Source organism: Arachis hypogaea, chromosome 14 (genome assembly GCF_003086295.3).
Source record: "Arachis hypogaea cultivar Tifrunner chromosome 14, arahy.Tifrunner.gnm2.J5K5, whole genome shotgun sequence".
NCBI lineage: Eukaryota > Viridiplantae > Streptophyta > Magnoliopsida > Fabales > Fabaceae > Arachis > Arachis hypogaea.
The window spans coordinates 63,043,193-63,058,594 of NC_092049.1; the positions used below are offsets into that span (position 1 = coordinate 63,043,193).

The window sequence follows — 15,402 nt, forward strand, 5'->3', positions numbered from 1 at the left end:
TGGAAAGTAGACATCGAGGGCTTTCCAGCAATATATAATAGTCTATACTTTTCTCGAGTTTAGACGATGCAAACTGGCATTCAATGCCAGTTCCATGCTGCATTCTGGAGTTAAACGCCAAAAACAGGTTGCAAAGTGGAGTTAAACGCCAGAAACAGGTTACAAACTGGCGTTCAACTCTAAGAGAAGCCTCTACACGTGTAAAGCTCAATGCTCAGCCCAAGCACACACCAAGTGGGCCCCAGAAGTGGATTTCTGCATCATTTACTCATTTCTGTAAACCCTAGTAACTAGTTTAGTATAAATAGTACTTTTTACTATTGTATTTACATCTTTGGATTATCTTTTGATCCTTTGATCACGTTTTGGGGGCTGGCCATTCAGCCATGCCTGGACCTTATCACTTATGTATTTTCAACGGTAGAGTTTCTACACTCCATAGATTAAGGTGTGGAGCTCTGCTGTTCCTCATGAATTAATACAAAGTACTACTATTTTTCTATTCAATTCAACTTATTCCTTCTCTAAGATATCCATTCGCACCCAAGAACATGATCAATGTGATGATTATGTGATGCTCATCATCATTCTCACCTATGAACGCGTGCCTGACAAACACTTCCGTTCTACATATAAACAAGCTAGAATGAGTATCTCTTAGATATCTAATACAGGGGACCGAGTCCGAGATATTAGAATCTTCGTGGTAAAAGTTAGAACCCATGGATGGCCATTCCTGAGATCCGGAAAGTCTAAACCTTGTCTGTGGTATTCCGAGTATGATCTGGGAAGGGATGGTTGTGACGAGCTTCAAACTCGCGAGTGCTGGGCGTAGTGACAGACGCAAAAGGATAGTAAATCCTATTCCAGTATGATCAAGAACCGACAGATAATTAGCCATGCAGTGACAGCGCATTGGACCATTTTCACAGAGAGGATGGGATGTAGCCATTGACAACGGTGATGCCTTACATAAAGCTTGCCATGGAAAGGAGTAGGAATGATTGGATGAAGACAGCAGGAAAGCAGAGGTTTAGAGGAACGAAAGCATCTCTATACGCTTATCTGAAATTCTCACTAATGAATTACATAAGTATCTCTATCCTATTTTATGTTTTATTTATCTTTTAATTATTAAAACTCTATAACCACTTGAATCTGCTTGACTGAGATTTACAAGGTGACCATAGCTTGCTTCAGGCCGACAATCTCCGTGGGATCGACCCTTACTCACGTAAGGTTTATTACTTGGATGACCCAGTGCACTTGCTGGTTAGTTGTATCGAAATTGTGAAAAAGAACTAAAATCATGAACGTGCGTATTAAGTTTTTAGCGCCGTTACCAAGGAATGAACGATCACAATTTCGTGCACCAAGTTTTTGGCGCCGTTGCCGGGGATTGTTCGAGTTTGGACAACTGACGGTTCCTCTTGTTGCTCAGGTTAGGTAATTTTATTTTAATTTTAAGCTTTTTATTTCTTATTTTCAAAAAATACAAAAAAAAAAATTTCTTCTTTTTTGTTTTTCCCAATTAATTTTTGAAAAATAAAAAAAAATTTAATAAAATCATAAAGCCAAAAATATTTTGTGTTTCTTGTTTGAGTCTAGAGTCAAGTTTTAAGTTTGGTGTCAATTGCATTTTTCTTATTTTCTAAAAATTATTTTCGAAAATTTCATGCATTGCTTTCTTCATGATCTTCAAGTTGTTCTTGGCCAGTCTTCTTGTTTGATCTTCATATTTTCTTGTTTTATGTCTTTTCTTGTTTTTCATATGCATTCTTGAATTCTTAATGTTTCAACATTAAAAATTTCTAAGTTTGGTGTCTTGCATGTTTTTCTTTTCTTGAAAATTTTCAAAAATAATTCTTGATGTTCATCTTGATCTTCAAAGTGTTCTTGGTGTTCATCTTGACATTCATAGTTTTCTTGCATGCATCATGTGTTTTTATTCATAATTTTCATGTTTTGAGTCTTTTTATTATTTTTCTCTTTCATCATTAAAAATTCAAAAATCAAAAAAATATCTTTCCCTTTTTCACTCATAAATTTTTGAAAATTTGAGTTGACTTTTTCAAAACTTTTTAAAATTTAGTTGTTTCTTATGAGTCAAATCAAATTTTCAATTTAAAAAATTCTATCTTTTTCAATTCTTTTTCAAAAATCAAATCTTTTTCAATTTTTCTTTTATATTTTCGAAAATTTCAAATTAATTTTCAAAATCTTTTTCTTATTTTTATTCCATATTTTTTAATTCAATGCTAACAATTAATGTGATTGATTCAAAAATATTAAGTTTATTACTTGCCTAATAAGAAAGGTTCAATCTTTAAATTTTAAAATCAAATCTTTTTGTTTCTTGTTAGTCAAGTAATCAACTTTAATTTTCAAAATCAAATCTTTTTAAATTTCTTTTTCAAATCTTTTTCAAAATAAATTTCAATCACATCTTTTTCAAAATCAATTTCAAAATCTTTTCAAACTTCTTATCTTTTCAAATTTGATTTTCAAATCTTTTTCAATTAACCACTCAACTTTTTGATTGATTCTTATCTTTTTCAAAACTAACTAACTAATTCTCTCTCTCTAATTTTCGAAAATCCCTTCCCTCTTTTTCAAAATTCCCTTTTTTCTAACTAATTGTTTTAATTTTTAATTTAATTTGATTTCAATTTTAATTTTCGAATTTTAACTTTAATTTTAAAATATTTTTATTTTATTTATTTAAATTTTTGAATTCTTCTCTTCCTCACCTCCTTCCATTTATTTATTCATCTACTAACACTTCTCCTTCACCAAAAATTCGAACCCCATCCCCTTCTCTGTGTTCGAATTTTTCCTCTTCTCCTTCTTACATTCTTATCTTCTTATACTTGCATAAGGAATCTCTATACTGTGACATAGAGGATTCCATTTTTTCTTTTGTGTTCTCTTCTTTTTCATATGAGTAGGAACAAGGATAAGAACATTCTTGTTGAAGTCGATCCTGAACCTGAAAGGACTCTGAAGAGGAAGCTAAGGGAAGCTAAAGCACAACTCTCTGGAGAAAATTTGACAGAAATTTTCGAAAAAGAAGGAGACATGGCCGAAAATAATAACAATGCAAGGATGATTCTTGGTGACTTTACTGCACCAAATTCCAATTTACATGGAAGAAGCATCTCAATCCCTGCCATTGGAGCAAACAATTTTGAGCTTAAACCTCAATTAGTTTCTCTGATGCAACAGAACTGCAAGTTTCATGGACTTCCATCCGAAGATCCTTTTCAGTTCTTAACTGATTTCTTGCAGATTTGTGATACTGTTAAGACCAATGGGGTTGATCCCGAGGTCTACAGGCTTATGCTTTTCCCGTTTGCTGTAAGAGACAGAGCTAGAGTATGGTTGGACTCTCAACCTAAAGATAGCCTGAACTCTTGGGATAAGCTAGTCACGGCTTTCTTAGCCAAGTTCTTTCCTCCTCAAAAGCTTACCAAGCTTAGAGTGGATGTTCAAACCTTCAGACAGAAAGAAGATGAATCCCTCTATGAAGCTTGGGAGAGATACAAGGAGCTGACCAAAAAGTGTCCTTCTGACATGCTTTCAGAATGGACCATCCTGGATATATTCTATGATGGTCTGTCTGAGCTATCAAAGATGTCACTGGACCATTCTGCAGGTGGATCCATTCACCTAAAGAAAATGCCTGCAGAAGCTCAAGAACTCATTGACATGGTTGCAAATAACCAGTTCATGTACACTTCTGAAAGGAATCCTGTGAATAATGGGATGCCTATAAGGAAGGGAGTTCTTAAAATTGACACTTTGAATGCCATATTGGCTTAGAATAAAATATTGACTCAGCAAGTCAATATGATCTCTCAGAGTCTGAATGGATTGAAGGAATCATCCAACAGTACTAAAGAGGCATCTTCTGAAGAAGAAGCTTATGATCCTGAGAACCCTGCAATAGCAGAGGTGAATTACATGGGTGAACCCTATGGAAACACCTATAATCCCTCATGGAGAAATCATCCAAATTTCTCATGGAAGGATCAACAAAAGCCTCAACAAGGCTTTAATAATGGTAGAAGAAACAGGTTTAGCAATAGCAAGCCTTTTCCATCATCCACTCAGCAACAAACAAAGAGTTCTGAGCAGAATCCATCTAGCTTAGCAAATATAGTCTCATCTATCTAAGGCCACTGTAAGTTTCATGAATGAAACACGGTCCTCCATTAGGAATTTGGAGGCACAAGTGGGCTAGCTGAGTAAAAGAGTCACTGAAACTCCTCCTAGTACTCTCCTAAGCAATACAGAAGAGAATCCAAAAAGAGAGTGCAAGGCCATTGATTTAACCATCATGGCCGAACCTACAAGGGAGGGAGAGGACGTGAATCCCAGTGAGGAAGACCTCCTGGGACGTCCAGTGATCAACAAGGAGTTTCCCTCTAAGGAACCAAAGGAATCTGAGGCTCATCTAGAGACCATAAAGATTCCTTTGAACCTCCTTATGCCATTCATGAGCTCTGATGAGTATTCTTCTTCTGAAGAGAATAAAGATGTCACTAAAGAGCAAGTTGCCAAGTACCTTGGTGCAATCATCAAGCTGAATGCCAAATTATTTGGTAATGAGACTTGGGAAGATGAACCTCCCTTGCTCATCAATGAACTGAGTGATCTGGATCAACTGACATTGCCTCAGAAGAAACAGGATCCTGGAAAGTTCTTAATACCTTGTACCATAGGCACCATGACCTTTGAGAAGGCTCTATGTGACCTTGGGTCAGGGATAAACCTCATGCCACTCTCTGTAATGGAGAAACTGGGAATCTTTGAGGTGCAAGCTGCCAGAATCTCATTAGAGATGGCAGACAACTCAAGAAAACAGGCTTATGCACAAGTAGAGGATGTGCTAGTAAAGGTTAAAGGCCTTTACATCCCTGCTGATTTCATAATCCTAGACACTGGGAAGGATGAGGATGAATCTATCATCCTTGAAAGACCCTTCCTAGCCACAGCAAGAGCTGTGATTGATGTGGACAGAGGAAAATTGATCGTTCAACTGAATGAGGACAACCTTGTGTTTAAAACTCAAGGATCTCCTTCTGTAACCATGGAGAGGAAGCATGAAAAGCTTCTCTCACTGCAGAGTCAACCAAAGCCCCCAAAGTCAAACTCTAAGTTTGGTGTTGGGAGGCCACAACCAAACTCTAAGTTTGGTGTTGAACCCCCACATTCAAACTCTAAGTTTGGTGTTGGGAGGTTCCAACAATGCTCTGAACATCCGTGAGGCTCCATGAGAGCTCACTGTCAAGCTATTGACATTAAAGAAGCGCTTGTTGGGAGGCAAACCAATGTTATCTAATCATATTTATTTATTTTCCATTCTTATTTTATGTGTTCTTCTGGTTGATGATCATGTGAAGTCACAAAAACTACTGAAAAATCAAAAACAGAATGAAAAATAGAATGAAAAATAGCACACCCTGGAGGAGAACAGTCTGGCGTTTAAACGCCAGAAACAAGCATCTGTCTTGCGTTTAACGCCAGAAACAGGCACCAAGCTGGCGTTTAACGCCAGAAACAAGCATCTACCTGGCGTTAAACGCCAGAACAGAGCATGGAAGTGGCGTTTAACGCCAGAAACAGGTAGCAGTCTGGCGTTAAACGCCAGGATTGCATGTATAGGGCGTTTTACACGTCTAAAGGGTGCAGGGATGAAAAATCCTTGACAACTCAGGATCTGTGGACCCCACAGGATTCCCACAGGATTTGTCGACCCCACAGGATCTCCACCACTTCTTCTTTCCCCTTCACACCTTTTCATAACTCTCTTCCCCAAATACCCTTCACCAATCACTTCAATCACTCTTTCCCATCACCCCCTCACCACTCATATCCATCTTCTCTTCCCCATAAATCCCATATTCAAAATATTTTCCCTCCCAAACCCAACCCTAATGGCCGAAACTTAACCCACCCCCCTCCTATATAAACCCTTCATTCCTTCTTCATTTTCACACAACACAACCCTAACTTCTCACCTTGGCCGAAAACACCTCAACCTCCATCTCCTCCATTTTCTTCTTCTTCTACTACTTTCTTTCTTCTTTTGCTCGGGGACGAGCAAATATTTTAAGTTTGGTGTGGTAAAAGCATAGCCTTTTGTTTTTCCATAACCATTTATGGCACCTAAGACCAGAGAAACCTCTAGAAAGAGGAAAGGGAAGGCAATTGCTTCCACCTCTGAGTCATGGGAGATGGAGAGATTCATCTCAAAGGTCCATCAAGACCACTTCTATGAAGTTGTGGCCAAGAAGAAAGTGATCCCTGAGGTTCCTTTCAAGCTCAAGAAGAATGAGTATCCAGAGATCCGACTTGAAATCCAAAGAAGAGGTTGGGAAGTTCTCACCAACCCCATTCAACAAGTCGGGATCCTAATGGTTCAAGAGTTCTATGCAAACGCATGGATCACTAGGAACCATGATCAAAGTGTGAACCCGAATCCAAAGCATTGGCTTACCATGGTTCGGGAGAAATACTTAGATTTCAGTCCGGAAAATGAAAGGCTGGCGTTCAACTTGCCAATGATGGAAGAGAATGCACGCCCCTACACAAGAAGGGTCAACTTTGATCAAAGGTTGGACCAAGTCCTCATAGACATATGTGAGGAAGGAGCTCAATGGAAAATTGACTCAAGAGGCAAGCCGGTTCAATTAAGAAGGCATGACCTCAAACCAGTGGCTAGGGGATGGCTAAAGTTCATTCAACGTTCAATCATTCCTACTAGTAACCGATCTAAAGTTACTATAGACTGGGCCATCATGATCCATAGTATCATGATTGGAGAAGAGGTGGAAGTTCATGAGATTATACCTTAAGAACTCTACAAGGTGGCTGACAAGTCCTCCCCTTGGGCAAGGTTAGCCTTTCCTCACCTCATATGCCACCTTTGCAATTCAGCTGGAATTGACATAGAGGGAGACATCCTTATTGAAGAGGACAAGCCCATCACTAAGAAAAGGATGAAGCAAATAAGAGATCATGGACCTCAACATGAGCATGAGGAAATTTCTCACCATGAAATCCCTGAGATGCCTCAGGGGATGCACTTTCCTCCACAGAATTATTGGGAACAAATCAACACTTCCCTAGGAGAATTAAGTTCCAACATGGGACAACTAAGGGTGGAGCATCAAGAGCACTCCATCATCCTCTATAAAATTAGAGAAGATCAAAGAGCTATGAGGGAGGAGCAAGAAAGACAAGGAAGAGACATAGAGGAGCTCAAGAGCACCATTGGTTCTTCAATAAGAGGAAGACGCCACCCTCACTAAGGTGAACTCATTCCTTAATCTCCTTGTTTATCTATTTTCTTGTTTTTCGATTTCTGAGCTTTATGTTTATTTATATTTGTGTCTTATTACATGATCATTAGTGTCTAAGTGTCTATGCCTTAAAGTTATATAAATCCATCACCTCTCTTGAATGAAAAATGTTTTAATTACAAAAGAACAAGAAGTACAGGGTTTCAAATTCATCTTTGAAACTAGTTTAATGATTTTGATGTGGTGACAATACTTTTTGTTTTCTAAATGAATGCTTGAACAGTGCATATGTCTTTTGAAGTTGATGTTTATGAATGTTAAATATGTTGGCTCTTGAAGAATAAGGAAAAACGAGATATGTTATTTAATAATCTGAAAAATCATAAAAATGATTCTTGAAGCAAGAAAAAGCAGTGAATACAAAAGCTTGAACTGCATTTTAAAATCCTCTTAGCTGAATGGTGCACGAAATTGTGATCTCCAGGCTCGAACAAATCCTGGTAATGGCTCCAAAGCTTGGTGCTCTGATCTTAATTCATAATTGTCACAACTTCGATACAACTAACCAGCAAGTGCACTGGGTCGTCCAAGTAATACCTTACGTGAGTAAGGGTCGAATCCCACGGGGATTGTTGGTATGAAGCAAGCTATGGTCACCTTGTAAATCTCAGTTAGGTAGATATAAATTGATAATGGAGTTTTCGAATAATATATAATAAGATAGGGATAGAGGTACTTATGTAAATCATTGGTAGGAATTTCAGATAAGCGAATGGAGATGCTTTTCGTTCCTCTGAACCTCTGCTTTCCTGCTATCTTCATCCAATCAATCTTACTCCTTTCCATGGCTGGCTTTATGCAAGGGCATCACCGTTGTTAGTGGCTACATCCCCTCCTCTCAGTGAATAATATGCTCACGCACCCTATCACGGCACGGCTATTCATCTGTCGGTTCTCGATCATGCTGGAATAGGATTCACCCTCCTTTTGCATCTGTCACTAACGCCCAACAATCGCGAGTTTGAAGCTCGTCACAGTCATTCAATCATTGAATCCTACTCGGAATACCACATACAAGGTTTAGACTTTCCGGATTCTCTTGAATGCCGCCATCATTCTAGCTTACGCCACGAAGATTCTGGTTAGGAGATCTAAGAGATATTCATTCTAGCTTAATTCATGTAGAACAGAAGTGTTTGTCAGGCACGCGTTCATAAGGGGGAAGGATGATGAGCGTCACACATAATCATCACCTTCATCACGTTCTTGGGTGCGAATGGATATCTTAGAAGCGAAATAAGAAGAATTGAATAGAAAACAGTAGTACTTTGCATTAATCCTTGAGGAACAGCAGAGCTCCACACCTTAATCTATGGAGTGTAGAAACTCTACTGTATGAAAACACATAAGTGAAGGTCCAGGCATGGCCGAGATGGCCAGCCCCCTAAAACGTGATCAAAGGATCATAAGGTACAATCCAGGATACCTAATACAATAGTAAGAGGTCCTATTTATAATAAGCTAGTCACTAGGGTTTACATGAGTAAGTAATTGATGCATAAATCCACTTCCGGGGCCCACTTGGTGTGTGTTTGGGCTGAGCTTGAGTGTAGCACGTGCAGAGGCCATTTGTGGAGTTGAACGCCAAGTTCTGTGCCAGTTTGGGCGTTCAACTCTGGTTTTGGATCCTTTTCTGGCGCTGGACGCCAGATTTGGGCAGAAGGCTGGCGTTGAACGCCAGTTTACGTCATCAATTCTTGGCCAAAGTATGGACTCTTATATATTTCTGGAAAGCCCTGGATGTCTACTTTCCAACGCAATTGGAAACGCGCCATTTCGAGTTCTGTAGCTCCAGAAAATCCACTTTGAGTGCAGGGAGGTCAGAATCCAACAGCATCAGCAGTCCTTTTTCAACCTCTGAATCTGATTTCTGCTCAAGTCCCTCAATTTCAGCCAGAAAATACCTGAAATCACAGAAAAACACACAAACTCATAGTAAAGTCCAGAAATGTGAATTTAACATAAAAACTAGTGAAAACATCCCTAAAAGTAACTAGATCCTACTAAAAACATACTAAAAACAATGCCAAAAAGCGTATAAATTATCCGCTCATCACAACACCAAACTTAAATTGTTGCTTGTCCCCAAGCAACTAAAAATCAAATAGGATAAAAAGAAGAGAATATACTATAAATTCCAAACTATCAATGAAACATAGCTCCAATCAAATGAGCGGGACTTATAGCTTTTTGCCTCTGGAATAGTTTTGGCATCTCACTTTATCCATTGAGGTTCAGAATGATTGGCATCTATAGGAACTTCAGATTTCGAATAGTGTTATTGACTCTCCTAGTTCAGTATGATGATTCTTGAACACAGCTTCTTTATGAGTCTTGGCCGTGGCCCTAAGCACTTTGTTTTCCAGTATTACCACCGGATACATAAATGCCACAGACACATAATTGGGTGAACCTTTTCAGATTGTGACTCAGCTTTGCTAGAGTCCCCAATTAGAGGTGTCCAGGGTTCTTAAGCACACTCTTCTTTTGCTTTGTACCTTGACTTTAACCGCTCAGTCTCAAGTTTTCACTTGACACCTACACGCCACAAGCACATGGTTAGGGACAGCTTGGTTTAGCCGCTTAGACCAGGATTTTATTCCTTTAGGCCCTCCTATCCACTGATGCTCAAAGCTTTGGGATCCTTTTTATTTGCCCTTGCCTTTTGGTTTTAAGGGTTATTGGCTTTTTCTGCTTGCTTTTTCTTTTTCTTTCTAATATTTTTTTTCGCCTATTTTTTTCTTTTTTCTTCTTTTTTTTTTTTTTTCTGCAAGCTTTGTTCTTTGCTGCTTTTTCTTGCTTCAAGAATCATTTTTATGATTTTTCAGATTATCGAATAACATGTCTCCTAGTCATCATTCTTTCAAGAGCCAACATATTTAACATTCTTAAACAACAACTTCAAAAGGCATATACACTGTTCAAGCATACATTCAGAAAACAAGAAGCATTGTCACCACATTAATATAATTAAGCTAAGTTCAAGGATAAATTCGAAACTCATGTACTTCTTGTTCTTTTGAATTAAAACATTTTTCATTTAAGAAAGGTGATGGATTCATAGGACATTCATATCTTTAAGACAAAGTTACTAACTACTAATGATCATGTAATGAAGACACAAACATAGATAAGCACATAACATAGAAAACAAAAAACAGAGAAAGTAAGAACAAGGAATGAGTCCACCTTAGTGATGTCCTTGAGCTCTTCTATGTCTCTTCCTCGCCTTGGCTGCTCCTCCTTCATTGCTTTTAGATCTTCTCTGATTTTATGAAGGATGATGGAGTGCTCTTGATGTTCCACCCTTAGTTGCTTCCAATAATTGTGTGGAAGAAAATGTATCCCCTGAGGTATCTCAGGGATCTCTTGATTTGCAGTCAAATGTTCTACCACTGAGCTATAGACCCTTGATGGAAGCTTTTGTCTTCCCTTTCTTCTTTCTAGAGGTTTCTCTGGCCTTAGGTGCCATCAATGGTTATGGGAAAAAACAAAAAAACTATGCTTTTACCACACCAAACTTAGAATGTTGCTCGCCCTCGAGCAAAAGAAGAAAGAATAGAAGAATAAGAAGAAGATATGGAGGAGATGGATGGGAGTGTGTATTCGGCCATATGGGTGGGATTGGGTGGGAGAGAGATGTTGAATTTTGAAGGTAGTGGGTGTATGGATGTGAGTGGTAAAGGGTTAAGAGTGTTTGTTGGGAATAGAGGATGATTGAGAAGGGAGAAGAGAGTGAGTGGAGGTAGGTGGGGATCCTGTGAGGTCCACAGATCCTGAGATGATCCTGTGAGGTCCACAGATCTTGAGGTGTCAAGGCATTTACATCCCTGCACCAATTTAGGCATGTAAAATGCCCTTGCATACAACTCTGGGCGTTCAGCACCAGGTTGGTGCCTATTTTGGGCGTTCAACGCCCCTTTGCTGCCATTTCTGGCGTTGAACGCCAGAACCATGCTTGTTCTGGGAGTTCAGTGCCAGGATGCTCCCATTCTGGGCGTTCAGCGCCAGAACTATGCTCTGTTCTGGCGTTTGAACGCCAGACAGATGCTCCTCCAGGGTGTGATTTTTCTTCTGCTGTTTTTGATTCCGTTTTTTGAATTTTTTGTTTATTTTGTGACTCCACATGATCATGAACCTAAGAAAACATGAAAAACAATAAAAATAAGAATTAGATAAACATTGGGTTGCCTCCCAACAAGCGCTTCTTTAATGTCAATAGCTTGACAGTGGGCTCTCATGGAGCCTCACAGATGTGCAGAGCTTTGTTGAGACTCTCCAACACCAAACTTAGAGTTTGGATATGGGAGTTCAATACTAAACTTAGAGTTTGGTTGTGGCCTCCCAACACCAAACTTAGAGTTTGACTGTGGGGGCTCTTGTTGACTCTGCTTGGAGAGAAACTTTTTCTGCTTCCTCTCCATGGTTGCAGAGGGAGATCCTTGAGTTTTGAATACAAGGGAGTTCTCATTCCATTGAAGGACTATTTCAACTCTGTCAACATCAATCACAGCTCTTGCTGTGGCCAGGAAAGGTCTTCCTAGGATGATGGATTCATCCTCTTCCTTTCCAGTATCCAGGACTATGAAATCAGCAGGGATGTAAAGGCCCTCAACCTTTACTAAAACGTCATCTACTTGTCCATAAGCCTGTTTTCTTGAGCTGTCTGCCATCTCTAGTGAGATTTTAGCAGCTTGTACCCCATAGATTCCCAGTTTCTCTATTACAGAGAGGGGCATGAGGTTTATTCCTGAACCAAGGTCACACAGAGCCTTAAAGATCATGGTGCCTATGGTACAGGGTATTATGAACTTTCCAGGATCCTGTCTCTTTTGAGGCAATGTCAGTTGATCCAGATCACTTAGTTCATTGATGAACAAGGGAGGTTCAACTTCCCAAGCATCAATGCCAAATAATTTGGCATTCAGCTTCATGATTGCACCAAGAAACTTGGCAGTTTGCTCTTCAGTAACATCCTCATTCTCTTCAGAAGAGGAACACTCATCAGAGCTCATGAAGGGCATAAGGAGGTTCAATGGAATCTCTATGGTCTCTAGATGAGCCTCAGAGTCCTTTGGTTCCTCAAAGGGAAGCTCCTTATTGATCACTGGATGTCCCAGGAGGTCTTCCTCCTTGGGATTCACGTCCTCTCCTCTCCTCACAGGTTCGGCCATGGCGCTTATGTCAATGGCCTTGCACTCTCCTTTTGGATTCTCTTCTGTATTGCTTGGGAGAGTACTAGGAGGGATTTCAGTGATCCTTTTACTCAGCTGGCCCACTTGTGCTTCCAAATTTCTAATGGAAGACCTTGTTTCATTCATGAAACTTACAGTGGCCTTAGATAGATCAGAGACTAGATTTGCTAAATTAGAAGCATTTTGTTCAGAGTTCTCTGTCTGTTGCTGAGTGGATGATGGAAAAGGTTTATTATTGTTAAACCTGTTTCTTCCACCATTATTAAAGCCTTGTTGGGGCTTTTGATCCTTCCATGAGAAATTTGGATGATTTCTCCATGTTGAGTTATAGGTGTTTCCATAAGGTTCACCTAAGTAATTTACCTCTGCTATTGCAAGGTTCTCAGGATCATAGGCTTCTTCTTCAGAAGATGCCTCTTGAGTACTGTTGGATGCAGCTTGCATTCCATGCAGACTCTGAGAGATCATATTGACTTGCTGAGTCAATATTTTATTCTGAGCCAATATGGCATTCAGAGTATCAACTTCAAGAACTCCCTTCTTCATAGGCGTCCCATTACTCACAGGATTCCTTTCAGAAGAGTACATGAACTGGTTATTAGCAACCATGTCAATGAGTTCTTGAGCTTCTGCAGGCGTTTTCTTTAGGTGAATGGATCCACCTGCAGAAGTGTCCAGTGACATCTTTGATAGCTCAGATAAACCATCATAGAATATATCCAGGATGGTCCATTCTGAAAGCATGTCAGAAGGACACTTTTTGGTCAACTGTTTGTATCTTTCCCAAGCTTCATAGAGGGATTCACCTTCTTTCTGTCTGAAGGTTTGAACATCAGCTCTAAGCTTGCTCAGCTTTTGAGGAGGAAAGTACTTGGCTAAGAAAGCCGTGACCAGCTTATCCCAAGAGTTCAGGCTGTCTTTGGGTTGAGAATCCAACCATAATCTAGCTCTGTCTCTTACAGCAAAAGGGAAAAGCATGAGCCTGTAGACTTCAGGATCTACTCCATTAGTCTTAACAGTATCACATATCTGCAAGAATTCAGTTAAGAACTGAAAAGGATCTTCAGATGGAAGTCCATGAAACTTGTAGTTCTGCTGCATCAGAGAAACTAATTGAGGTTTCAGCTCAAAGTTGTTTGCTCCAATGGCAGGAATGGAGATGCTTCTTCCATGTAAATTGGAATTAGGTGCAGTAAAGTCACCAAGCATCTTCCTTACATTATTATTATTTTCGGCTGCCATCTCCTTTTCCTGTTCGAAAATTTCTGAAAGGTTATCTCTGGATTGTTGTATTTTAGCTTCTTTTAATTTTTTTTTTTCAGAGTCCTTTCAGGTTCTGGATCTGCTTCCACAAGAATGTTCTTATCCTTGCTCCTGCTCATATGACAAAGAAGAAGGCACAGAAAAATAATAATAATAGAGATCCTTTATACCATAGTATAGGGATCCCTTTGTGAGTGGAAGAAAAGAAGGGGAGACAAAGAATGTGATGTAAAGGAAGAAACACAACTATACGGATGGAAGAGATGTGAGATGAGATGTTAGGATATGAATGAATAAATAGAATAGGATGGGGGAGGAAATTTTCGAAAATTATTTTGAAAAAGAGTTAGTGATTTTTGAAAATAGTTTTTTTTTTTTTTTGAAAAATGTTAGTATTTTTTTCGAAAAATTTTTTAAAATTAAAATTAAAAATAATTAGTTAATTAAAAAGAAATTTTTGAAAAAGAGGGAAGATATTTTCGAAAATTAGAGAGAGAGAGTTAGTTAGGTAGTTTTGAAAAAGTTAAGAAACAAACAAAAAGTTAGTTAGTTAGTTGAAACAAATTTTGAAAAGATAAGAAGTTAGGAGGTTAGGAAAGATATTTTGAAAAGATATTTTTTGAAAAAGATAAGATGAGAAGATATTTTTGAAAAGATATGATAGAAATTAGTTTTGAAAAAGATTTGATTTTTAAAATCACAATTAATGACTTGATTCATAAGAAATCACAAGATATGATTCTAGAACTTAAAGTTTGAATCTTTCTTAACAAGCAAGTAACAAACTTCAAATTTTTTAATCAAAACATTAATTGATTATGTTATTTTCGAAAATTTGGTCTAAAAATAAGAAAAAGATTTTTGAAAAATATTTTTGAAATTTTCGAAAATAACTAAGAATTTTGAAAAAGATTTGATTTTTGAAAAAGATTTTGAAAAAGATAAGATTTCCAAATTGAAAATTTGATTTGACTCATGAGAAACAATTTGATTTTAAAAATTTTTGAAAAAGTCAATCCAAATTTTCGAATTTGATGAGAGAAAAAGGGAAAGATATTTTTTTGTTTTTTGAAATTTTTATGAAAAACATGAAAAATATGCAATGCATGAAATTTTTAGATCAAAACAATGAATGCATGCAAGAATGCTATGAATGTCAAGATGAACACCAAGAACACTTTGAATGTCATGATGAACATCAAGAACATATTTTTGAAAAATTTTTAATGCAAAGGAAACATGCAAGACACCAAACTTAGAATTCTTTAATGCTTACGCACTAAGAATTCAAGAATGCATATGATAAACATGAAAAGACACAAAACAAAAAATCATCAAGATCAAACAAGAAGACTTACCAAGAACAACTTGAAGATCATGAAGAACACTATGAATGCATGAAATTTTCGAAAAATGCAAGATGCATATGCAATTGACACCAAACTTATAACATGACTCAAGACTCAAACAAGAAACAGAAAATATTTTTGATTTTTATGATTTTCTAATTTTTTTGGATTTTTTTTTTCGAAAATTAATTGAAAAAGAAAAAAAAATAAGGATTCCAAAATTTTTAA

The 15,402-nt window shown here is 38.0% G+C and overlaps 2 non-coding genes across 2 annotated transcripts; one reads left to right on the forward strand and one right to left on the reverse strand.

The window, feature by feature from the left end:
* Positions 1 to 3,471: 3,471 nt before the first annotated feature.
* LOC112746517 (small nucleolar RNA R71) lies at positions 3,472 to 3,579 on the reverse strand. Its single transcript, XR_003174397.1, has one exon. It is a non-coding gene; the product is annotated as a small nucleolar RNA R71 (small nucleolar RNA).
* Positions 3,580 to 13,300: 9,721 nt separating this feature from the next.
* Positions 13,301 to 13,408, forward strand: LOC112745426 (small nucleolar RNA R71). The gene has a single exon (XR_003173356.1). It is a non-coding gene; the product is annotated as a small nucleolar RNA R71 (small nucleolar RNA).
* Positions 13,409 to 15,402: the final 1,994 nt, after the last annotated feature.